Source organism: Xenopus laevis, chromosome 4L (genome assembly GCF_017654675.1).
Source record: "Xenopus laevis strain J_2021 chromosome 4L, Xenopus_laevis_v10.1, whole genome shotgun sequence".
Lineage (NCBI taxonomy): Eukaryota > Metazoa > Chordata > Amphibia > Anura > Pipidae > Xenopus > Xenopus laevis.
In genome coordinates this window covers 37714182-37741648 of record NC_054377.1, presented here as the reverse complement: position 1 = coordinate 37741648, position 27467 = coordinate 37714182, and the positions used below count along the sequence as shown (strand labels likewise).

At 37.8% G+C, this 27467-nt stretch overlaps 1 long non-coding RNA gene across 1 annotated transcript; it reads left to right on the top strand.

Moving 5' to 3' along the window:
- The first annotated feature begins 16689 nt into the window (after nucleotides 1-16689).
- On the top strand, nucleotides 16690-22591 carry LOC121402996. The gene is made up of 2 exons (XR_005966932.1): nucleotides 16690-18158; nucleotides 20478-22591. It is a non-coding gene; the product is annotated as an uncharacterized LOC121402996 (long non-coding RNA).
- The last annotated feature ends 4876 nt before the right edge of the window (nucleotides 22592-27467 follow it).

Here is a 27467-nt window from a genome sequence, read left to right as displayed (position 1 = left end):
CGCGAACGTTTGGGAACGTTCGCAATTTGAGTTCGCGACCATTCGACCGCTAAAATCGAACGATTTCCATTCGTTCGAACGATTAAAATCCCTCGACCGTTCGATTCGAATGAAAATCCTTCGATCGAACGATGAAAATCCTTCAAACGTTCGAATCGAACGAAAAATCCTTCGAACGTTCGAATCGAACGATTTTGCGGGTGTTCGAAGCTCGCGAACGGTTCGCGAACCGTTCGCATTTTTTGCCGGTGTTCGCGAACGGCGTTCGCGAACACCAAAACGGCGGTTCGCTACATCCCTAATTGTAAGCAGTTTAACCATGGTTGATAATAAACAATCTAGCTATATTGCCTCCAGACTTTAATCTAGACCATAAGTTTTCCAGAAGAGAATATCTATCCTGAGTAGGGAGATAGGTGTGTTCCTGAAATACATGCATCCTGTACTTAAGTGAGCTAAATAGCTTTGATAAAACAACATTTGTATAAACCATCGTAAAATAAATAAAAACCATTAACTTCAACATATTAGGAAATCTGATTACATTTTTAATAAATAAGCTAAAATCAGCCATAGGAGTTTGTTAGAGCTTTTTCTATTAATATTATGAGATAAATTTGGATTTTAGTAAATAACCCCCCCCTTTTTTGATTTTTTTGCTTGCAATATTTGAAAAACTAAAATTTGTAGAGGTTTTAGAGATATTACTATTCATATTTTTATACTTTTTATATTTATAATAACGATTCAAAACCTTAAAGATCAAAGAACACTTGTAAAACAGCTAAGTTTGAAACATCTTGTGCTAATAAACCTGCGTTTGACCATTATTCCACAATTTATTTGGTGGTCATTTTAATAAATGCCATTGCATTCGTGGTTTTAGAGAAATAAGTACCACTAAAATTAGACCTTTAATAAATGGGGCTCAAAATATACCCAAATGCACACAATGCCAACTAATAGGGACCACCATAAAAGAGTGGCATGAAGAGTTTTCAACAACACAAAATCTGGATTTCTACCATAGCATTGACAAAGCATCATTTTCTCATTGGACAAATCAACCTACATATTATCTGACCTTTTCCATAATGGGTAAATTATTTCACTAGAAAATATTCATAACATTTGGTAAATGCACCTGAGAGATGCTCAGTGCTATAAACAAATGCATTGCTATATCACTTTGCTCAACCAAACCAGTATTAATAGAGAACTAGTTTGGTGGGAAAAGCTGATCTCAGATCCTGAAAAGATTCAAAAACCAATCTCCATGTTTTATAAAGGACTGATAAGCTCTAGAGTCTAGAACATAAGTGGGAGAAAGATTTTAATGTTACCATTGAACCAGATAGTAGGAAAAATATATACAAATCTATTGGGGTTCAATAGGTTTAAGAATACAAGAAGTGAATTAGAAAAATGTTACACAATTATATTATACCCCCATGAGGTTATGTAGAATGCTCCCCAATGTTAATGTCACATGCTGGTGTGGCCTACACGAAGTACAGTAGTTTCCATAAAGCATATTTGGAGGCACTTTATTACAACATGCCTACAAAACTGTTTGTTTTTTAATCATCTTACATTACATATGATCCAAAGCAGCCAAGGCTACCTTTGCTTCCAATACGGATGATAGTTGGGATCAAATACAAGCTACTGTTTTATTATTACAGAGAAAAAGGAAATCATTTTTAAAAATTTGGATTATTTGGATAAAATGTAGTCTATGGGAGACAACTATTCCGTAATTCGGAGCTTTCTGGAAAAACAATTTTAGTTCCTTTTTCAAGCTGATTGTAATAGTAACTAAATAAAAACCTTTTGAAAGAATGTTTTGTTATGTTTATCCCCCCCCCTTTGTTTTTTGTTTTGTTTATCCCCTCAAAAATACTTTGAAAACTAAATAAAGAATTTACAAAACAACAATTTGACTTCAGCAACCTGACTTGCCTTTAGGCCTAAACTTTCACTCAACAGTAACTGCTCTCCCTCTTCTGATCAGTAAGGCCAATGTAAAACAGTAGCTTGCACTTGATCCCAACTAAGATATAATTCATCCTTATTTGAAGCAAAGCCATCACATTGGGTTTATATAGGGGCACATTTACTATTGGTCGAATATCGAGGGTAAATTAACCCTCGATATTCGGCCATCAAAGTTAAATCCTTCGACTTCAAATATCGAAGTCGAAGGATTTACTGCAATTCGTTCGATCGAACGATTGAAGGAGAAATCCATCGATCGAACGTTTTTCCTTCAATCACAAATTGCCTAGAAAGCCTATGGGGACCTTCCCCATAGGCTAACATTGGCGCTCGGTAGGTTTTAGGTGGCGAAGTAGGGGGTTGAAGTTTTTTTTAAAGAGACAGTACTTCGAATATCGAATGGTCGAACGATTTGTAGTTCGAATCGTTCGAAGTAGCCAATTCAATGGTCGAAGTAGCCAAAAGAATATTTCGAAATTTGAAGTATTTTTCCTCCTAGTCCTTCACTCGAGCTAAGTAAATTTGCACCATAGTGTCACTTAGGAGGAGATGATTAAATTTTCACAGCTGTGTTTAAAAAACATGATCTTGAAAAAAATTGCAGCAAAACTCCTGTGAACTTAACTGCAATAGCATTAAATCATATAAAAAGTTGCATATGAATAGTCACAAACAAAACCATATTGGGGGCAATTCCTGTTTTTTAAGATTCTTCTTATTTTTCTCTAATAATTTGTTTTTTATTTTTCTAAAACACTTAGTAGCTTATTTATTAAAACTCAAATTAATCTATTTTTTATTAAAACAAAGTCAGCCAAATTTCCTTCCATGAATTGAACTTATTTATCAATAATTTTTCTCGAAAAAGTCGAAGCGACAAAATGTCACAACAAAATCGTATTGTATGATTGACACTTGCAAAACTCGGCTTTATCGATCAGTGCTGTGAAAACTCGGCTCAATCGGAAGAATACCCCGACTTTGGGCCAGATTCAATTCAGTGAGATGAGAGTATATTTGAGTTGCAATTCCAGGCCAGCCAGGCTCTGCTAGAAGGAAAACAGGCCAATATTAATTCAAGATATAATTCTCCACTAAGTGATTCAAATGTCAAAAGGAAATCTAGTAACCTCCGCTGTCTGCTGGCAAATGCACTGAGTTTGTCAGGTAAAATGGATTTAAATGATGATGGTAGACTGTCAAGGTTGGGGTTGTTTTCTCTGGAAAAAAGACACTTGCGAAGGGACATGATTATACAAGTTTAATGATTATATATTTATATTAGAGGACATTATAGACAAATAGCAGGTTGACCTTTTCACCCATAAAGTATCACTGCACCAGAGGCCACCCCTTTAGACTAGAGGAAAAGAACTTTTCCTCTAGTCTAAAAACTAACTAGACTAGAGGAAAAGAACTTTCATTTGAAGCAACTGTAGGTGGTTCTTCATAGTGAGGACTTTTTTTTGAAAATAACAAGATCCCTCAGATATCAATAGAACAATTGGAGAGCCTTAATAGACTAATTACTACTGAGGAAGTCTCCAATACTATTAGTAATTTGAAAACTTCAAAAGCAGGGGGCCCTGACGGTCTTCCTCCCTCTTTTTACAAAATTTTTAAAGACAAAATTTCACTTTTCCTTAGAAATTTATTCAACCATGTTTTATTTTTTTGGAAAAGCTTACCATCTAGTGAGCTCTGAAATCTCAGAGTAATCCTGTTAAAAGATAAAGATGTATCCCTTCCATCCACATATAGGCCATTTTCATTACTTAACCAAGATAGATTAAGATATTATCTAAAATTCTTGCTGATAGGCTCTCTTAAATTCTCCCATCTGTGATTTTAGAGGCCCAAAATGTTTTTTTTAAAAAAATACATCAGGGGTAAAGAATATTAGAGCTCTAAGCCACATAATATTTTCACAAAACAACACAAGATTCCTTGCTCCATCATAATATAATATTAATTCTACAAAGGCATTTGATAATATTACTTGGGAACACTTTATCTGCCTTGAAAAATTTGGCATAAAGGGTCCATTTTACCAATATATCAAATATATGTATAAAAATCCCAAATCTCAAATAGTCCTGGGGGACAAAGACATCACATTTTCCAATATTCAAGGGGACTATACAAGGCTGCCCCTTATCACCTCTTTTCCTACTATTCAATATCGAACTAGAACCGTTAATCCCTTATCCGTTAATCCATTCTCTTAATACTGTTTTTGACTTACTTCAAGACTTTCAGTCATTTTCTGGATATAAAGACAATGTCAACAAATGAGAAATAATGAACTTATATGGATCGTTATCTAACTCTCTGCTGAAAAAGTTTCAACTTAAATATTCAAAATATCAGATAAAATACCTAGGTTTAACTAATCCATTGGAACTAAATAACTTATATCTGTTAAATATTACACCGTGTCAAAATATATTTTTAATATGTACTAAATGGGCCAATTCTCCTCTGAATCTGAAAATATTCAAAATATCAGATAAAATACCTAGGTTTAACTATTCCATTGGAACTATTTATATAGTTCCAATGGAACAGTAATTGTAATTGTAAAAATGTGCCTTGCGAATTCAAAAAGAATCCTCTCTTTTGAGATTCTATTTATGTTTCAAAACTTTTATTTTCAGCTATACTGCCAGTATATATATACTTAAACCCTCGGATTTTTTTAAAGTCCCCATATTTTTTATTTTCCACTAAGGAAAAAGTAATTGTATTAATGAAAATCTAATGGATCTTCTTGTTATTTCTTCAGAATTTAAAGAAACATTTCATTTGCAAGAGTTGGATAGATATTTTGTCAATGTGGTCTTTACTTGATCCACAATAAGAACAACCTTGTCCTCTCTGATCATTGGTTGGCCAAAGCTTTGGTAGAGTTCATGGAAATACCAACTAAGATAACAATTGACTCTCTTTCAAAATAATTCTAGAATGTATATGGGTCAGACTCACATTCATTATTAAAAGTCTCCTCCAAATGGTCCGTATTTTTACAGTCCCCCTCCGGCTTGGTGAAGTCTATACAAGATTATAGTAACCTGATTCTAGCAGAGAGTTGAGGGATCCAACAGTTCAAATTAGTCCATCTCAGCTATGGGAAACTCTTTATAAAAGACAATTCTACCAGACCTCAATTGTATTGCCTCAAGTGTGAAGACACTGATGTAAGCTTGATTTACTATTTATGGTCTTGCCCAAAGGTTAGTCTTTTTTGTAGAGAAGCCATTCAATACTTGAACACTAGATTAAATATAAACATAAAATTATTTCCTTGTTTTGCTCTATTGCACTTAGACAGTAAAAGGCAATTTTCAAAGCCTGAACTAAAATCCATCTCCCAAGAAACAAAGATACTGATTACTCTGATAATGGCGCTTTGAAGAAAGCACTATTTAGTTATTGGCTCAAAAAGGAATTTCCTTCAATAATAGATGTCACTTCATACCTTAACCAACTCAGTTGGCAAGAAGCTCTGAAAGTTTAATCAGAAGAGGATAGATTAAGAGAGTCATTCAAGCTTATGTGGTCTCTTTATTTTGAGGAACCAAATACTTAGGTTGCTCTGTATATACAATTAGGCCAATAAATCTTTGGACAGAGATAACTTTTTTTCTAATTTTGGTTCTGTACATTACCACAATGAATTTTAAATGAAACAACTCAGATGCAGTTGAACTGCCGACTCAGCTTTAATTCAGTGGGTTGAACAAAAAGATTGCATAAAAATGTGAGGAACTAAAGCCTTTTTTTAACACAATCACTTCATTTCAGGGGCTCAAAAGCAATTGGACAAATCAAAAAACTGAAAATAAAATGTTCATTTCTAATACTTGGTTGAAAACCCTTTGCTGGCAATGACAACCTGAAGTCTTGAATTCGTGGACATCACCAGATTCTGGGTTTCTTCCTTTTTAATGCTCTGCCAGGCCTTTACTGCAGCGGCTTTCAGTTGCTGTTTGTTTGTGGGCCTTTCTGCCCGAAGTTTAGTCTTCAACAAGTGAAATGCATGCTCAATTTGGTACAGATTAGGTGACTGACTTGGCCATTCAAAAATATTCCACTTCTTTGCTTTAATAAACTAGGTTACTTTGACTGTATGTTTTGGGTCATTGTCCATTGGTATTATGAAACAACTCCCAATCAATTTGACTGCATTTAGCTGGATTTGAGCAGACAGTATGTCTCTGAACACCTCAGAATTCATTCGGCTGCTTCTGTCCTGTGTCACATCATCGATAAACACTAGTGTCCCAGTGCCACAGGCAGCCATGCACTCCCAAGCCATCACACTGCCTCTGTCATGTTTTACAGACGATGTGGTATGCCTTCTCTTTACTTTTTTCTTGCCATCATTCTGGTAGAGGTTGTTCCATCTGTCCAAAGAATGGTTTTCCAGAACTGTGCTGGCTTTTTTAGATTTTTTTTTAGCAAAGTCTAATCTACCCTTTCTATTCTTGATGCTTATGAGTGGCTTGCACCTTGCAGTGCACATCTACTTTCATGCAGTCTTCTCTTTATGGTAGACTTGGATATTAATATGCCTACCTCCTGGAGAGTGTTGTTCACTTGTTTGGCTGTTGTGAAGGGGTATCTCTTCACCATGGAAATGATTCTGCGATCATCCACCACTGTTCTCTTCCGTGGACGTCCAGGTCTTTTTGCGTTGCTGAGTTCACCATTGCTTTCTTTCTTTCTCAGGATGTACCAAACTGTAGATTTTGCCACTCCTAATATTAATTTCTCGGATGGGTTTTTTCTGTTTTTGCAGCTTAAGGATGGCTTGTTTCACCTGCATGGAGAGCTCCTCCTGACCGCATGTTACATAGTAACATAGTAAGTAAGGTTGAAAAAAGACACATGTCCATCGAGTTCAACCTTTTTTTTTTTTTTATTAACTACCTATCTGCCAGTTGATCCAGAGGAAGGCAAAAAAAACCCATCTGAAGCCTCTCCAATTTGCCTTAGAGGGGGAAAAATTCCTTCCTGACTCCAAAATGAAGTCCCTGGATCAACTTGGACTATGAGCTATCTACCATAACCCTGTATTCCCTTACTTGCTAAAAGACATCCAACCCCTTCTTAAAGCTATCTAATGTATCAGCCTGTACAACTGATTCAGGGAGAGATTCCACATCTTCACAGCTCTCACTGTAAAAAACCCCTTCCGAATATTTAGGCGGAACCTCTTTTCTTCTAATCGGAATGGGTGACCTTGTGTCAGATGGAAAGACCTACTGGTAAATAAAGTATTAGAGAGATTATTATATGATCCCCTTATATATTTATACATAGTCATCATATCACCCCTTAAGCGCCTCTTCTCCAGTGTGAACATCCCCAATTTGGCCAGTGTTTCCTCATAGCTAAGATTTTCAATACCTTTTACCAGCTTAGTTGCCCTTTTCTGTACCCTCTCTAATACAATAATGTCCAGTTTGAGTGATGGAGACCAAAACTGTACGGCATATTCTAGATGGGGCCTTACAAGTGCTCTATACAGTGGAAGAATGACCCCCTCCTCCCTTGACTCTATGCCCCTTTTAATACAGCTCAAGACCTTATTCGCCCCTGATGCTGCTGACTGGCATTGCTTGCCAAGTTTATCATCTACAAGGACTCCAAGGTCCTTTTTCATAATGGATTTGCCTAGTGCAGTCCCATTAAGGGTATAAGTGGCTTGGATATTTTTACATCCCAGGTGCATGACTTTACATTTATCAACATTGAATCTCATTTGCCACTTAGCTGCCCAGATTGCCAGTTTGTCAAGATCATGTTGCAAGGATGCCACATCCTGGATGGAATTAATTGGGCTGGATAATTTTGTGTCATCTGCAAACACTGATACATTACTTACAACACCCTCCCCTAAGTCATTAATGAACAAGTTAAATAAAAGTGGACCCAATACTGAGCCCTGGGGGACCCGACTAAGAACCTGACTCCAAGTAGAGAATGTACCATTAACAACCACCCTCTGTACCCGATCCTGTAGCCAGTTTCCTATCCACGTGCAAACGCCTTCATTAAGCCCAACAGACCTTAGTTTAGAAAGCAGTCATTTGTGGGGCACAGCATAGTATCAAACGCTTTGGCAAAATCCACATAGATCACATCTACTGCCCCCCCCCCACTGTCCAGAATCTTACTTACCACATCATAAAATGCAATCAAATTCGTCTGACATGACCTATCCTTCATAAAGCCATACTGATTGTTGCTCATAATGCCATTCATTAGGACAAAATTTTGAATGTGATCCCTTAACAAGCCTTCAAATAATTTGCCTACCACAGATGTCAAGCTTACTGGCCTATAATTGCCAGGCTGAGATCGTAATCCCTTTTTAAATATTGGACTAACATCAGTTTTTCTCCAATCCATAGGCACCATACCAGATGACAGTGAATCTGAGAAAATCAGATATAAGGGCTGGTCTAAAACTGAACTAAGCTCTCTTAGAGCCCGGGGGGGTATGCCATCAGGCCCTGGAGCCTTGTTTACATTAATTAAAGCTTTTTGAATCATATCCTGAGTCAGCCACTGACTAGATTGAGCTGAACCATTCGTGCAGTTATTAAGTGAGCCTGTGAACCCAGACTCCTCTATTGTATACACTGAAGAAAAGAACTGATTTAACACATTTGCCTTATCTGTATCTGTTACAACCATACTGCTACAATTATTTAATGGAGCAACACTCTCAACCTGCATCTTTTTACTATTAATATATTTAAAAAAATTTTAAGGGTTAGTTTTCACCTCCACCGCAATTAACTCTTCATTTCTTTTCTTAGCCTTCCGGACTGCTGATTTACAACATTTATTACAGTGTTTATATTCATTAAATGCAGCTTCTGTCCCCACAGATTTCTCGGTTTTAAATGCCTTTCTCTTCTTTCCCATTAACTTATTTACTTCTGTATTAAGCCACACAGGATGATTCTTAGAGCTTCTACGTTTAGTCCTTAAGGGAATAAATTGTGAACAGTAATGATTTAATATCATTTTAAAGGACAACCATTTCTGTTCTGTGTTTTTAGCTGAAAACCGAATGCCCCAATCAATGATCTGTAGGGCAGCCCTCAAGGCACTAAAATTAGATTTTCCAAAATTTATGGTTTTTGTTGCCCCAGTATATTTTTGTTTTTTGCACCAGACATTAAAAGATATAACATTATGGTCACTATTACCCAGGGGTTGAATGACTTGCACATTTGCTATAAGTTCTGGGTCATTTGAGATCACTAAATCAAGAATAGCATTTTTTCTGGTAGGCTCCTCAACAACCTGTGCTAAAAAATTGTCGTGCAATAAGTTTATAAACTTGTTCCCATTAACTGATCTAGCAGTACCGTTGCTCCAGTCAATATCTGGGTAATTAAAATCCCCCATTATCATTACTTTACCTAAACTAGCAGCCTTTTCTATTTGCATTAGGAGCTTTGTCTCTTCCTCCTCACTTACATTAGGGGGTCTATAGCATACTCCTACGATTAATTTGCTGGATTCTTTACAATTGGTGAAGAACTCCACCTATATGACTTCTGCCCCCTCATTTTCTAACATAACCTCCTCCTTTATATGAGCTTTTAAATCCAGCCTAACATACAGACATACCCCTCCTCCTTTTCTATTGCCTCTATCCCTCCGAAACAAAGTATAGCCACTGATATTTGCTGCCCAGTCATGCGACTCATTCAGCCATGTTTTGGCCACACCAATCACATCATATTTTCCTTCCAACACCAGCAGTTCCAGCTCTCCCATTTTACCAGTCAGACTTCTTGCATCTGTAAACATACATCTAATACTGGTACCATATTGAACATATGACATGTGGTCCTCCCTATCCTTAACAGTATCCCCAGCCAAATCTCCTCCCCCATTTTCCCTTTCTTTGCCCACTATCTCATCTAACCTGTCTTCCACTGAATCTTTTACTGCACCCTGCACAATGTTGTATGTTCACAGCAACATCTTCCACATACAAGCACCCCCCCCCCTCAAATCAACTCCAGGGCTTTTATCTGCTTCATTTATAATGACATAACAAAGGAATTGCCCACACCTGCCCATGAAATAGCCTTTGAGTCAATTGTCCAATTGCTTTTGAGCCCCTGAAATTAAGTGATTGTGTTAAAAAATGCTTAAGTTCCTCACATTTTTATGCAATCTTTTTGTGCAACCCACTGAATTAAAGCTGAAAGTCTGCAATTCAACTGCATCTGAGTTGTTTTATTTTAAATTCATTGTGGTAATGTACAGAACCAAAAGCTGAAAAAAATTGCCTCTATCCAAAGATTTATGGGTCTAATTGTAGAATATTTGCCAGTCTGAGATTAAGATTTTTCCCAAAATGTTTTTTTAAATAGTTCAGTACTGATATCCCTCAGGCAATCACCACATCTGGACACACGGATAATGCTCAGAAGATAGATTTATTTGCAAGGTGCACCAAACTGCAGATTAGCAAAACAGAATCAGACAGGTCTGGACAGAGAATTCTTTCAATTCTCTGTCCAGCGGTTCCAGTAATATTTTTTTTTAAACTTAAGATTTTTATGGCATGTCTGTTTCATAAAACAATACATTTTTATAAGTATTAACATACCTCATTCTGACCATGTAGAATCTGAACCCCATTGAGAAAGTATGGGTTATTCTTTCAAATAACTCTCAGACCTTTTGTTTGTGTTTTTGCTTCTTATTGTCTTGAGGCTCAAGAATTTTGTTTAATGAATCAGTTTTGACTTAATTGCCATGTATCCCAAATTTTGATTCATGTCATTTTGGCTTCCATAGTTGTCGCTATCGACATTTCCATACTTGCTCTAAAGCCAATTTGTTGCGTCAAATTTTTTGATGCTAGAACTGCCAGGTTTCCTCCAGGTTTTTGCTATAAGGGTGGCCGCTGTATTTAATATACAATATGGAACAAGAGCTTTCTTTGGTGTTTCACGGTATTCCCGTTGGCAACAACTATAAAAGTGCTATTTGAGGTTGGACTGGTAGGTCACATTGCACCTTTTCCCGAATGAGTTTGAAGACTTGTTGCCAAATAGGAAACACCTCTGAACAGTGCCACCACATGTATATCATTGTTCCCTGAAGGCCACACTGTCTCCAGCATTGTTTGGAATACTTTGGGCTAATTTAGGCTATATGCATTGGCATTAAATGCCATCTATGTGTTATCTTGGTATGTGTTTCTGCATGGTAAGTACAATTATTGGCCCCTTTTGGGGCTGTTAAGATCTGTTGCTACTGCTTTGGTTCTATTTGGAGTTGCATTTTTTCTTCCCATTTGTCCATGTAGGAGAATTTGTTCTCCTGCAGCTGAAGTTGTTGTTTGTAGCACTCCAACAAGATTTGCAATTCCATTCTTTGCTACACATATATTCCATCATAGTAGACTGTCTACGATTTTTGTAGTCCGGGAGGGAAGTTTGTAGCAGATGTAGAATTTGCATATGTGTATATCTCTGTGAGTATGGTAAGCAGTAATTGACCACCAGATCCTCAAATCTTTTAAGAGAATTGGCAGTACAAATGGTCTATTCTAGTTACCCCTAGATGACCCAATCCTGGAGATTGATGTTTGGACTGAGGTATCTCAAAGATGAAATTGCCAATAATTTAGATGGGAATGCTCCGGGCTCCCCACTTATATTTGAGGAATGTTTTGTACCAGACCACAATAGAGAGCCTTGTAGTTGGTAAAAGGTTTTGGAGTGATGGTCTGGCCGAATTATATAACCACATGAACTGGGTTAAATTCCCATTCTCGGTAAAGATGGCTTCTTTTTTTTCATTTTTTTCAACTTAAAATTTTATTTTAGTTTAAACATACAAAAATTCAAACATTGCACATTTTCTCGAATGGCAAAAATACTGTTGTTGTACAACATTATGGTGGCTAAAATTTACATACACCAGTTTCTCATACCAGATATGACCAGAGAGAGAAAAGCAAAATGGGAGATATAGCAACAAAAACAAGATAATACTGTACAGTAAGATACAATAGCATTCTTCACATGTATAAAGGACAATACCTAACTCTGACCTGGATTTTGTACCCACATTATTACCCTTTGAGCCCCTTAGCATGGTGTTATACCCTGCGGGAGATATAGTAATCCCACTTTGACCAGGTTCTCTCATGTTGGGGGATTTTCCCTCTAAGCCTAGCCGTAATTTCCTCCATTATTTTTATCTCCTGGACTCACGTAATCACCTTAACAATAGTGGGGCTCTCTATCGATTTCCACTTAGAGGTAATTGAGAGCATGGCTGCAGTATAGACATAATTCAGTAGTTTCTGCTCAGGGGTGGAGATATCTAAGTTGGGGAGGCCTAAAAGGGCATTAGATGCTTGGATCTGTATTTCCATAAAAAGGAGCTTAGCTACAAGTCCCTGGACATTTTTCCAAAATAACCTTGGGCATGACCACATTATGTGGGAGAGAGCCCCCGTGTCCGCACCCTCGCCAGCACTGTGCCGAGGTGCCTGGAAAGATTCTACTGAGTTTTTCCAGAGTATAATACCAGGAGAACATTACCTTATAAACGCTCTCTTTTTGTCGCACACAGGTGACACCTCGGCGAGCATTCTCCCATATGTCTTACCATTGCTCTAGAGACAGCATAGTGGAGAGCTCTCTCTCCCATTGCAACATATATTTATGTCTGGAAGGGGGGTCCCCATTATCTGTGTTCAGAATATTGTATATACGTGATATTAGAGCTTTCTGAGGAAGTCTCCCCAGACAATTTTTCAAAAGGGAGTGAGCGAAGTAGGGAATAGTCTGCGCCCACTAACACTCTGGATATAGTGTACTATTTGGGTATACTCAAAATACCAATTCCTAGGAATTTGAAGCTTTTCCTGCAGCTCTATAAAGGTGTATAATCTGTTTTCTAATGGGTGACAAAAATCATATATTCTAGAGAGACCTTTGGAGCTCCAATGCTCCTGGAAAGAGTGTGCTAAGCCTGGAGGAAATTGGGGATTTGCTAGTATGGACTGCATAAGATGGTGAGAGCCCATTAGATGGTTCCTACTATGACAGCTTTCCCAAATTTTAAGAGTGAATCTGATCACCTGTGAGGTGTCCGGTGGGAGTTTAACCGTCTTCTGATGTTGCCAAAGCAGGGTATTCAGATGCGTTTTGGCCAATGTAAGGGATTCAATGAGAGCCCATTTAGTCTGTGGAGCAAACGTGGTCCAACCAAGCACTTGGCTCCGCCTCATAATACCTATGTATATTTGGTACTGCCAGCCCTCCTTGAGACCGGCCCAGTGTCATCACAGCTTTGGGTACCCTATGTCTAGATTTTGCCCAAATAAACTTAAAAAACATCGTCTGAATACTTCTAAGAGTATTCGGTATTCGGTACAATCACTGGCAGCGTTTTGAATAGATAGAGCAGTTTGGGGAGGATAGACATTTTGATAGCAGTTATCCTGCCTAACCAAGACAGGGTATATGTGCCCCATTTCTCTAGAAGTGAAGTAATGGATTTAATAAGTGGGATGTAATTCTTTCTATAGAGCTGGAAGAAGGACTTTGTTAGCTTGATCCCTAAGTAGCTTATGGAGCAGTCTTTCCATTTATATTTAAAAGTAGCACTCAGAATATCTTGTTCTTGGAGAGGTATATTATTATTACAAATCAGGTTTGTAATTGATAGGAGAATATCATCTGCGAACAGAGATATTTTAAATTCAGCACCTCCTATTTTGGGTCCCGTGATGTCCTTATGACCTCTGATAGCCATGGCCAGTGGCTCAATACTTAGGGCATACAGAAGAGGGGAAAGTGGGCAACCCTGCCTAGTCCTATTTGAGATGATAAATGGACTGCTGGATGCTCCTGGGAGTTTGAGAGTAGCTGTGGGAGTAGAATACATGGCTTTTATGGCTGTTAAGAAGGGCCCCTCAAATCCCATCTGTTGTAATAGGTCGAACATAAAGCGCCAATCCAAGCGGTCGAATGCTTTTTCAGCATCCAGGCTAAGGATGACCGCTGGGATTTGGGCCCTGTTGATCTGGTCTATAGTATTGACGGCCCGTCTGGTGTTGTCACCAGCTTGTCTGCCATGGATGAACCCTACCTGATCTGTGTCAATGAGACTGGGCATTATCGGGGCTAGTCGGATTGCTAGTATTTTCATTTAGGTGGGAATTCAGCAGGGCTATGGGTCGGTAGCTCCCGCACTGATTGGGATCCTTGCCCTCTTTATGTATCAAAGTGATATAGGACGTTAATATAGAGGAGGGGATAGGTGAGCCCATAAGGAATGAATTAAAAAGTTTCCCTAGGTACGGGACCAAGGTAGAGCTGAATGTTTTATAATAGAAGTATGGGAATGTAAAGCTCGCTTCTTGATTCAACCATATCTTATATCCAGGCATGAGTGCATGCATACCACTCCAGGATGGAGGCTATGTAATATAATTTAATATTTTGGATTACCAATCCGCCCTGAGTTCTGGAATACTGCAAACACCCAAATGCTATCCTCGGATGCTTGTTTTGCCATTCAAACTTGTTTATGATACATTGCAAGGATATTATATACTGGGCAGGTAAAGCAATATGCAATGTTTTGAACACATATAGTATTTTAGGCAAAATGTTAATTTTAATTGATATAATCCGTCCAAGACAAGATATCGCTTTAGATTTCCATTTACTACATTCCAATTCTACCATTCTCAGTGGGGGCTGGTAATTGAAATGACAAATGTTAGCGGGATCCTTGGGTAGCTTAAGCCCTAAGTACACGATAGATCCTTTCCATTCAAAATCAAATGTTTGTTTGTATTCTTGGAGTAAATGATGTGGTATGTTAATAAGTGCTCGAGTTTTACGAGATTTGATTTTGTACAAGGATATGGACTGAAAAACAGTCATCCGCAAAAAAGGCCTATCTTATGATGGTAGTTAGAAGTATCTAAACCCTTCTGGATTATCCCTGATTGTTTGTGCCAGTGGTTCCCACAGGGGATAATGGACATCCCTGTCTTGTTCCATTTGTAAGCGAGAAGGCTCTCGACAGGGCCCCTGCTGTGCACACCCTTACCACTGTTATGGAGTATAGGGGCTGCACCACCTTAGTAAAAGCCAGACAAAGTTTGAAATATTTAAACGTTTCCTCCATTTAGTCCTAGTTCATCCTGTCGAATGCTTTCTCCACATCCAGTTACAACCAGGTGGCTGAGGTTTTTTATGATTTAAGGATATGTGTGATTTAAGGATAGGTGTCGGGATTGATTAAGGATGGGAGTACCATATTCAATCTATTAGCTAGCAGTTTTTTTTATATATAATATGGGTTATTGCTATCAATGTCTGGGCCCTGTGCACAGGTCCAAATATAAATACACTCAAATTAGAAACAGGCACAGAACCTCAAATCAAACATTTATTTGTGCAAGTTCACCAAAATACAGCATAGTATTAACAAGTGTTCATGCATAACATACCATATGGCAGTGTCTCCCTCCCTATGCATTTGTATTTCTGTGAATTTGCACAAATAAATGTTTGATTTGAGGTTCTGTGCGTGTTTCTAATTAGCTAGCAGTTTGGAGTAATTTTAAGATCAGTATTTTAAGGGGTTGTTCACCTTCAAACAACTATTTGGTTTCAGATAGATCACCAGAAATAATGACTTTTTCCAATGACTTTCTATTTTCTATGTGACGGTTTTTCTAATATTGAATATTCTGAAGCAGCTCTGGGAGGGGGTGTCGCCGATCCTGTAAATGTTCTAAATGGACACATTTAGTTGATACATTTCTTATCTTTGTCCCTGTTGAGCAGAATCTCTGGGTTTCATTACAGGCAACTGTTAGAATTGATACAATTGTTGCTAATACTCCAGAGATGCTGCTGAGAAATGTATCAACTTAATATTGCAAAATTGTAACAGTTTAGTCTGCACCTGAATTACTGAGCTGCCAGACTCAAACACCATAGACTCGAACATTCACCTTTAGATGATTTTGGAAAAAACGTAAAAAATAAATAATGGGAAGTAATTGAAAAAAGTCTTTAGTATTTCGTGGGAACAATCTTAAAACAACTGAATTGAAAAAAGTGTTTGGAAGGTGAACAACCCCTTTAAGAGCGTTATTGGCTGGAAATTTTGACACAGGTCCTGTGGTTTCCCTGCTTTGGGGATTGTGACTATATGAGCTTGTAGGTATTCCTGTTTTATTTCTCCTGTATCCATTATGTTTTGAATGTTTTCAGCATATGTTGAACACTGGAATAAGTTGAGGCATGAAGGTTTTACAATACAAATTTGTATACCCATCTGGGCCTTGGGCTTACATATAGATGTATGCTGTATCCTATGTTGGGCTTGTTTTGGATGCAATAAACTTTCAGTTTTTTTAGTTTTTTCCTAGTGGTATCTATTTCCTGTGTAAGACTGGCCTCATGTTTAGTGATGGGCGAATTTGCGTCTCGTTTTTGACGCCGGCGCACGTTTTTTTGACGCCAGCGCCCGGTTTTGCCACCGGCGTCAGTTTTTGACGAGAATTTTCGCGAATTTATTCGCTGGCAGCGAATAGCGCAAATTCGCCACAAATTCGCGCCTGGTGAATAAATTCGCCCATGACTACTCATGTTGACTATGTACTTGCTGTTGTAGAGATTTTAACCTTCCCTCCAGCTGGATATGGGTTTCCTCCCTTGTATGTTTGAGCCCTTTAGCTATGGCTATCATTTCTCCTCTGATGACCGCTTTATGCGCTTTCCATTTCCCTTGTTGTGTTATGTATGAAATATTGCGCTATGGATTGTTCTAATTGTGTTCTGTGTTCTTCTTGGAGGAGTATGTTATTATTGTTAAGCCTCCACAGTAATTTGTTTCTGTTCAGTTCTGGTGTTGTGATTTCAATCCCTATAGGGGTATGATCTGACCAAGGTTGTACTCCTATCCAGGCTTTGGCAACTTGATATGTGGTTTGAGGTTTTGTCAAAAAGGCATCAATCCTGTAGCGAGTCTTGTATGTAGGGGAAAAATATGTGTAATCCCTGGCTATGGAATGTTTAGCCCTCCATTCATCTATTAAACCATGGGTGTGTATTGTATTGCTAAATAATGGGATTCTTTGTACCCTTCAAAATATCAAGTTTCGTATCTGCCACTATATTAAAATCCACTGCTAAAATGCACCTTCCTTGCCGTATTGTAATATCTTTGTAAGAGTATTGGATAAAAAAGAATTTTGGTTCTCATTCAGAGCATACAGGTTTATTAAGGTGTAGGTGCTATTACCCAGGTCACATAACAACAGTGAAGATTTTGTTAAGGTACCTTTATCAACATCTTGTATAGTTTGGAAAGAGGTTTATCTAACATTGAAGTAGCTGTTAAAGTCTGCTCCCAAGCTGTTAAAGGCCTAAATGAAGGTGGAGTTGATTATAATCCAAAATGTCTCTAGGGTGGGGGTCCCAACATTTCGGAATTTCTGCAAGAGGTATTATTTTGTTATCTTTGATTCTAATATTCCTGTTGGCATATTGACTCCACCTGGTGAAGGATCCTCTTTCCATGCTGAGCACAAAGTATGGATTATACATAAGAGGTTGAAGAGGGAGTGGGTGGATGGATAAATTAAATGCTTCTTTATTTTCTTGACAAACCTTTGATGTGGCTTTTATAAGAGGGTGTGATACAAATGTGATGTGTGTGTCTATGACTGACTAATTGATTAGCCAGAATAGAAAGGACTGGGGTCAATATAATGAAGCATAGGCAATAGAGATAATGATTAAGGCTCCTGTAGGTTACTAAAAGTCAAAAGAACAATTCATATAAACATGTTGTTGCAAGCGTGAATCATAGTTATGAGACTGATATTTGCTGCCAAATTCAATAGTTCCTGTAGGTTACTAAAAGTCAGACTCGCCTGATGTTGTTGTGCAACATCAGGCCCAATCAGTAACTGCCTTGTGGGATCAACCCCACGAATGAAGTATAAGGTTTGAGATTTTCCCATAATAGCTAGGGACTTTGCCACTGCTGACGAGCTGTGTGATGTTGTTATGGTTTGCTGCCTCCAAAATCGTGTCCCCCGGTTGGAGTGATGATATAATATCTAGGTAACGTATTAATTCATTAACCCTGTATATATTAACTCTTTTCACTGATAAGTGTAAGTAATAAAAAGTGTTGCATGACAATTGATTTCCTGTTTTAATACAGTGAGGTGTGGGTGGGGTAGGTTAAGCTACCAATCATAGCAATACATTTAGTGGCGCTGCGAGCAGGGTAACTTAATCTTTGTCCGATATGTTTCGGAAAAAGGAGAAAGTTATCTACGAATCTGCAGAGGCATGGGAAAAGAGTTTACAAAATGCAGAACGAGTGAATGTAGTACGGACATTAGAGAAGTTTCCCTGTAAATCAGGTGATGTAGTAGAAGAGATAAACTCTCTAGATGTTGTAAATACTCTAGAGAAGTTTCCCTGTAAATCAGGTGATGTAGTTACCCTAGCTCGTAGGAGTTGGGTGTTGGCTTCAGCATACCGTATTGTGCACACACGGCTATGTGAGGCAATCGAGGAAAAAAAAACAGCTTCAACGGAAAACGTTGAAAGCAGAAGGAAAGTGTTTAACTTTGGAATGTAATGTCAAAATCTTGCGAGATAAATTGGAACACTACCAGCACATAGCTGAAAAGACTTCTGTGTTGGTGGCTCAGCATAAATATAAATTTTGTTGGCATTTTGCCAAAGTATTTGGAACTTTGCCAAGAGGCATAAAATTTGTTGGCACTGTGCCAAAAATACTTTGGCGTTTTGCCAAATTTTTTGGCAGTTTGCCAAATAACAGAAAAAGAGAAGAATAATGTTTGGAAAAAGGGAGAAATCCAAAATTGTGAAAAAGAACCCCAAGATATACCCGGCTGGACCGAGTCACCTTATTGTATAGTGGCACAAGAATTATGTACACATGGGTTAGCAGAACAATGGGATGAGAAAGTAGAAGAGATAAACCCTCTAGATGTTGTAAATACTCTAGAGAAGATTCCCTGTAAATCAGGTGATGTAGTAGCACTAGGAAAAGAGTTCCATTAGGATTCTGGAATAGAAAATTATCTGATGTAGGTGAAAAATATACGCCTTTTGAAAAACAGCTATTGGCATGTAATTGGGCATTGGTTGATACTGAACAACTAACCTTAGGACATGAAGTACTTTTAAGACCACAAATACCAATTATGCAGTGGATAATGTCTAATCCTAAATCAAATAGGATAGGACATGCTCAGGAACAGAGTATAATAAAATGGAAATGGTACATTTCCGAAAGGGCAAAAAAGGGAGGAGGACTCAGAATAGGGAGTTAGCCAAGCCCCCATATGGGTGAAACATGATTTTCGTCCATACGTCAATTTATCCATACATAGGAAGGGGGGGAATGTTCAAAAAGACATGTGTACCTTTTTGCAAAATACTGTTGTAACTGTATTTCATGTGGATGCTCATGTTACTCTTGACTCATTGGAACGTTTGTTTAATTCTCAAGCAGATGCTGAAGCGGCTATTTACAACATCCAACAAAGAAATCATTGAAAAAGAAACATAATGGTTCTCATTTCACTGGAAAACAAGTAAAGGATTATGCAACTGACAATAATATAGAATGGGTATATCATATTCCCTACTATCCCCAAGCAGCAGGGTTAGTCGAAAGAATGAATGGTATTCTGAAAGCAACCCTAAAGAAATTATCAATAATAGGCCTATAACTGATTCCACTACTCCATTGATGAGAATGTTAAATCCTAATTTAGTAGTATCAGCTGCAAAAATTGATAGTATCATCTATTGGAAATTACATAAGGATGCCCAAGCACCTTACAGAGGAACACCAGCATCGGCTGGACTAGATTTATGTTCTGTTGATACTATAATAACTGCACCTGGACAAGTAAAAATGATTCCTACTGGTCTGGAATGCAAAATTCCTGATGGTCATTATGGCCAAATAACAACCAGATCTAGTTTTGCACTAAAAAGAACCACGGTAGTAGGAGGAGTAATTGATTCAGATTATCAGGGAGAAATAAAGATACTAATGATGAATTTAGGATCAGATTCAGTAATTGTGTCCAAAGGAGAAAGAACCGCTCAACTTTTACTGATACCTATTTATTTATCAGAAATAAAGGAAGGTGAGCCACCAACAGAATTAACAGTACGAGGAGATAAAGGGTTTGGGTCCACTAATACTGTAAATGTAGGAGCTAAAATATGCGTACAAAATATACAAGGACCGCCCTCTCCCGCCGAAGTTATAACTGTTGGAAAGGATAGAACATTGTTAATCATGAAGCCTGGACAAGAAAGATGGGAATATGTCCCACAGGAAAAATGTTATCTACGAGAATGATTGATATTTGTTTATAATTACAGATAAAGAACCATTGGTCTTTCCTTGGAATCCTTGGGATCTGGTGTTTGGCATCAAACGGAAGCGCATGGACTCCGGGGATACGAGTGACTAATACCCATAATTCCACTCGCAATTGGGGATGGAAAAATGATACTTCTAATCGAACAGAATATATGGACCAGTTAAGAAAAATGGGTATACAAAACGTAACTGGACAATATAATTGGACTTTTACTGCCAATAGTAAATGGATAATATGTGCAGATGCTACTAACATTGCTGGAAGAAGAGTACCTTGGCAATCTTTATTGCATGTTAATATTGTATTTCCTGCCAAGAGATCATGTCATAATGCGAGACGTAAAAGAGCATGGTATGATACCCTTTTAGGGGGATATGGTACATTGGCAGGAACGTTAAATAGTTTTGACATAGAAACTTTAGCTAATAGAATGCACAAGGCAGGAGGCTTAACTAATGATGCTGTAGTGTGGCAAGCTAAATGGATGCCAACTATTTGGGCCCCATTACAACAACAAGTTGAAATTGATAAAAATATCAATAATATGGAATTGGAAGTTAATAATTTCAGTTTGAATTTTGATACTAACATGAAAAAATTTGTTAACTGGACAGTATGTACATTGCAGACTATTTATGAACAACAACAAAAAGATAATATGAAAACTTTATTAATGACGGGTAATGAACAAGTATGAAGAACCGTGTTTAATAGAACACAAGAATGGATACAAATATATCCACATCAAATGGTCTGCAATGACACCATATGTAAAGGAACTGTGATATTGTTTAATATAACACGTCCGACTATTATGTGTAAGTATATAGTAATGCCTTTAATTATCTCTGGATATTTTTGGCAGCCTCTATTTGTAGGAGCATATATAGATAACAAAAATAGAACACACAATTTAGAAAATTGTGAAGATACATATAATGGGAAAGTTTGTAAATTACAATCATCAGTATATGAACCATGTTTATTACAAAATTCTATTAATCAGTGTTTGTGGACTATCTTATGAATGGATGTTAGAAATCAGTCCACAAGTGATATGTGTAGTCACTAATCAATCTGTAATACCTAAAATGCAGACCCCTTTTGTTGGTTGCATACACAATGTTTCAGCATTTACATGGCAAAATCAAACATTTTTATTATCTCCAAATGAGATGATTAATATTACCCATATTTGGACCCCTCACGTACTAGATCCACCCAATTGGAATTTGTCTTTACATCGCTTAGAGCGAATTATGAATTCTTCGAACGAAGTACGTGATGTTATTGTACGATTGAATAACAGTTTGGCAGCTCACCAATTATATACTACCATAGTAGCTCAAAAAATTGTAAAGTTAGGTTCAACTATTGCAGATGCTACATCTCACCATTGGTATGATGTTTTCACTGGGTATAGCCCTTCTGCTGAACACATGTTCTCTGTCTTGATTCATCCCTTGCTCATCATCATGATATGTATGTGTATTCTAACTATTTGGAATTGTTATGTCTTCTATGGCATGTGTTGTAAACCAACAACACAACATATTAAAATGGTAACCTACGGTCGCATTAATCATTAGGGGCCGAATGTGATACAAATGTGATGTGTGTGTCTATGACTGACTAATTGATTAGCCAGAATAGAAAGGACTGGGGTCAATATAATGAAGCATAGGCAATAGAGATAATGATTAAGGCTCCTGTAGGTTACTAAAAGTCAAAAGAACAATTCATATAAACATGTTGTTGCAAGCGTGAATCATAGTTATGAGACTGATATTTGCTGCCAAATTCAATAGTTCCTGTAGGTTACTAAAAGTCAGACTCGCCTGATGTTGTTGTGCAACATCAGGCCCAATCAGTAATTGCCTTGTGGGATCAACCCCACGAATGAAGTATAAGGTTTGAGATTTTCCCATAATAGCTAGGGACTTTGCCACTGCTGACGAGCTGTGTGATGTTGTTATGGTTTGCTGCCTCCAAAATCGTGTCCCCCGGTTGGAGTGATGATATAATATCTAGGTAACGTATTAATTCATTAACCCTGTATATATTAACTCTTTTCACTGATAAGTGTAAGTAATAAAAAGTGTTGCATGACAATTGATTTCCTGTTTTAATACAGTGAGGTGTGGGTGGGGTAGGTTAAGCTACCAATCATAGCAATACAGAGGGCATGTTGAAACTTCGTTATAATAGATTTTTCAATAGGGCTAATATACACCAATCCTTCTTTTCTTTTGCAGATGACCAGCTAAGGATCCTCACTAGAGGTATTGAGATATTGTATAAATAAATGTCAGGAAAGCTTACGCTTCCTTTATCCCTCGGAAGGGTTAGTAGTTTGTGCTTTTTTCTTGGGTTTTTGCTTTTCCATATAAACCTTGCAATCATGGATTTTATACTACAATATTTTTATTGTTTACAAATAGTTGTAAGATAGAATGAGAAACATTTGTGTTATTGTCTGAAACATTATGACCTTACAATAAAGTTTTATAGTTTCCATTACATGACTTTCCTTATTATTCAATTATAACATGACATTACAATCAATTTGTCAGATGAGAGAAAGCAATCAAAGCAGAGCTTGCTGCTAAGTGTTCTTTATTAGACACAACATGTTTTAGGCAGGTGCCCTTTATCAAGTGTACAAATAGTTAGTGATAACAAGCTTTTAAAGGGTAAAACAGGAAGTGAGGTCACGTATCAAGGTATGTGGAACAATGATAAATAGGTGCAAGCATTAGAGGTAATTAGTGAGTCCATTACAGCAAAGTCCTTGTTTAATTCAGTCCACAGTGTGATATCTTCTGGAAACAATTCCACATAGTCTCTTCAAATAAGTATTAAAAAAAAGTATAGTACGCAAGGAACTGCCCATTTCTGGGCCTACCACAGAAAATCCTGATAAATTACTCTATTAATATGGAAGGAAAAGACATGCCCATTATTCTTACCATTAGCCGTACATATAATGTAACTAGCTTGGGCTCAGAAATCAATTATCGGAAAAAGAAACAAATCAAGAAAAGTAACAAAAACTTTTTATACTGTACAAGTAAGAGCTTCTTACTTGTGCAGTGTATAAAAAGTTTTTGCAAGTTGCATTAGGAGGATACGTCTTATGATTGCATCTGATGCTTCTCGTCCAGGGACAAATCCCACCTGATCCCTATGAATTATTTGTAAGAAAAAGGAATTAATCCTATGTGCCAATATTTTCCCTAATAATTTAACATCTGTTTTCAATACCGATATAGGACGATAATTCTTGCATTCAGATAAATCAGTATTTGGTTTCGGGATAGCAGAAATTTTGGCTTTCAAAGTTTGCAGTTGGAATTTACCCCCTCCCTTCAAGGTATTTAACATAGTGGTCAAATAGGGACTCAATTCTGTGGAACATTTCTTATAGTATAAATTGGATAACCCATCTAGCCCTAGGGTTTTGCCTGAATTTAGCATCTTTATGGCTGAGGACACTTCCTCAAGAGTTATAAATTGAGCCTGGTCAGTAGTTAATTTAGGGAGATTCAAGGTAGAAAATACCTTTGCCAGATTACCCTTAGATGCCGCAGGTGGCTTAGTATAAAGATTCTGGTAAAATCAGGCAAATTCGTTAGCTATTACATGAGGGTTTCCTGTTAAAACTCCCTGGGAAGTTCTAATTTTATGTACTGTAGGAGTTTTATATCTTTCATTTAGTTTCCGGGCTAACATTCTCAGCAGTTTATCTAAATTACAATAAAAGTTATGTCTTGCCCATCGTAATTTTTTCTCTGCATAAGAGGTTAAGTGAAGGTCAAGTTCTTTATGTAATTGATGTATTTGGATGGAGTTATCAGATCCAGGAGACTCATTTTGTACCGAAATCAGACAGTCAAGTTCTTGAGTTAAAGCATTTATAGCAGTTACACTTGCTTTCTTAACCTGGGAGCCTTGTTGTATGAAAATCCCCCTAATCACAGTTTATGAACTTCCCAGAGTCGGACTGGTGAGGCCACCGTGTAAACATTTTCCTTGGGTATCTCTTATGCAAGTTTTTAGGATAGGAAGAGTGTGAAAAGTGTGTCTCTTGCAAGCAAACAATATCTGCCCTCAGGGAGGAGAAGTATGAGAAAGCTTTAGATCGTTTCATTGGGGAGTTAAGGCCCTGGCATTTAAACTCAATACCTTAAGCACCATTTAACATAATCCTGACTTTAGTTTATATAATGCCCTGTTGCTTATTACCTCGAACCATCTTTACTATTACCAAACTATTTTGTAGTATACCCTCAAATATAGAAAAATGAAAATTGAGATACCGCTGACTAGTTCCAAACCATCTTCTAAACTGTAAAAAGGTTCTGTCGAAAAGATACACAATATACAACTGAACAAAAAACAATAATAATGCAAACAAATTTGCCTGTTTGCTGCATGGAAATGATTAGTCTTCCTTAGCAAGCCCTCCTGGGTTAGCCACAGAAGGCGTTAGAAGACTCACTTCCAAAGGGGGGTAGGCATAGTCCAGCCCACAGGTACCTTTGTTAGTGCATAACTCGGGACATATGAAATAGCAGGGTGATAACCATAAACTGATGAGCCTATCCCAAAGAGACATAGAGTTGGAACTTAAATGTTATATCTTCAAGTTGTAGCTAAGCGAGACCTTTGTGAGTGCGATTTCACCTTCTCCCATAGTGGGCTTACTTTTTTCCTTTGGGATCCACTTAAAGACAGGAGATCTTGTAAAGGTGCATCTTGGAATCCTAGTTTCACCAGAGTATCCAGACCTTCCTTCAGAGAAGTAATCATTGTTTGCTGTTGAAAGTGAATACTAGTCGGAATGGAAAAAGCCACCTGTAGACAATTTTACGCTGCTGGAGTACCTTTGCGATATTTTTCTCCGTTTCTGAAGTGCTGTGGGAGAAAGATCCATAAATACTTGATATGGGTACATTTGGAATTCCAATTTGCTGGCTTTCCTGGCAGCAGCCAAGTATGGTGGTAATGCAAGCGTAAAATAACATCTCTTGGTGGGTCATCAGGTCTCCTAGGCCTTAGAGCACGATGAACAATATCCACCTCTAATCGAGATCCAGGTAGGTCTGGAAGGAGCCCCTGAAGAAGTACAGTAATCACTTGCTGGGGGTCTACTATGGATTCCGGTAAGCCACGGATCTGCAGAATATTACGGCGTGATCTATTGTCCGAATCTTCTATCCGATCCTGCGCCTCTTTAAGCGGAGTTTGAAGAGAAATAATATCTTCTTCATGAGAGTCTATTACTGTAATTATGTCAACTATTTTAGCTTCCACGTCATTAATACACTGGCCAAGTTCAGCTACTTGCTTATTGAGACCAGTGGTAATTTTATAAGCCGTTGCGTCGAATTCCTGCAGCAATAGAATTTTAAACTTTCCCAGGAGTACAGTGGAGCTTCTCCCGGATCTGAAGTGGCAGATGTCTGGCTCCCAAAGAGGCTGCTTGGAAATGCCATCTGAGGAGTTTCTGTAGATGACACAGTTCTCCACAGCCTTAGGAGAAAGTCTGTAACTGGTGAAGAAGAGTTTTTAGTTCACCGTCTACTCACTCTACTCACTCTCCTGTTTTGCGTATAGGAAAAGGTATCCCCTGGTCCCTATGTTAGTTGACCGCAACTGGACCGATTGTAGCGTCCGGAAGCTTAAAACTGCGTGGCTGGTGCAGAGCTGACTTAATACCCAGCCATCTTGGTCATGTGCCCCCCTCCCCCGTAATCATGGATTTTAATAATGTAAAGAAGGATTAAGGTTTTAGTATGGGGATTGATAGAATGAGGTAGAGAATCATTTTAATTGCCTGGATTCTCCAAAACCATGAGAACTGCAGCTTTTCCAATTTATTCATTGTACTTTGTAAGGCTTTCAAAAATGGTAAATAGTTGTCTAGGTATAATTGTTTCACCTTGTTTTGCCGGGGAAATGACGCCCATAGACTTGTATGTTGGCGTGCGTCCAAAATTTTTTTGGAGCCCATAGACTTTAATGGGCGTCAGCAACATTTCGCTAGTTAGTAGTAACAAACAAGGGGTCATTGGAATAAAAAGTAACAATAAGTGCATTTAGTTTAGTGATAAATATTAATAGGTCATCCGCAAAGGTGGCACATTAGTATTCTTTACCCTTCACTTTATCGTGGTTTATTCTAACTTGTGTTAATAGTGTTTCCATTACGAAGATAAAAAGGATAGGGGATAAAGGGCAACCCTGGAGTGCCCCATTGAATATTTGTTCTGTGGGGGATAGTATACCATATCATATTACTCTGATTCTTGCAGATGGTTTTTCATATAATGCCATTATTCTTTGTCTAATTTTCGTTCCCAGACCAAAGCCTTCCAATGTCTTTTCCAAAAATATCCATGAAACCCTGTCGAATGTTTTTTCAGCATCTGTGGTAAGTATGAGGGATGATATTTTGTTAGTCTTTGCATGTCTTATTAGCGTTATTATTTGATGTTCCACACCCTGTAGAACCTTACTTTCCATACACGCATATGACAAATGTACACTATGTACCTGTTTATTGAATGTAAAAAATGTTTTTTAAATGCATTTTGAGTCTGTTAGGCTTGTCAGGAGTCATGCTATTTTTATTGTCAGGGAGTGTGTGACCCCAGTAAATATGAGGTCACATTTACGTGAATATATGTCTGTGTGCACCAGCCTAGTTTTATAGTTGATTTATATATCCACACTCCCACCAATAAGCCCACACTGTGAGGGAGTTTAGACACAGAGAGCTGTTGTTTTGTCAGTTGAAGGCAACTTTTTTTGTCTTGCCGACTTTTTTGTACAAATGCATTAAAGTCGATGGTCGTTTCTTCTTGTGGCGACATTTTGTCTCTGCGACATTTTTGTTGCAGCAAAGTTTTCTGCTGCAAATTTTTGCTACAGTTTCGTGAAAAATTTGCAGATGGTGAAATGCAGAATTTTACTGTAAATCCAT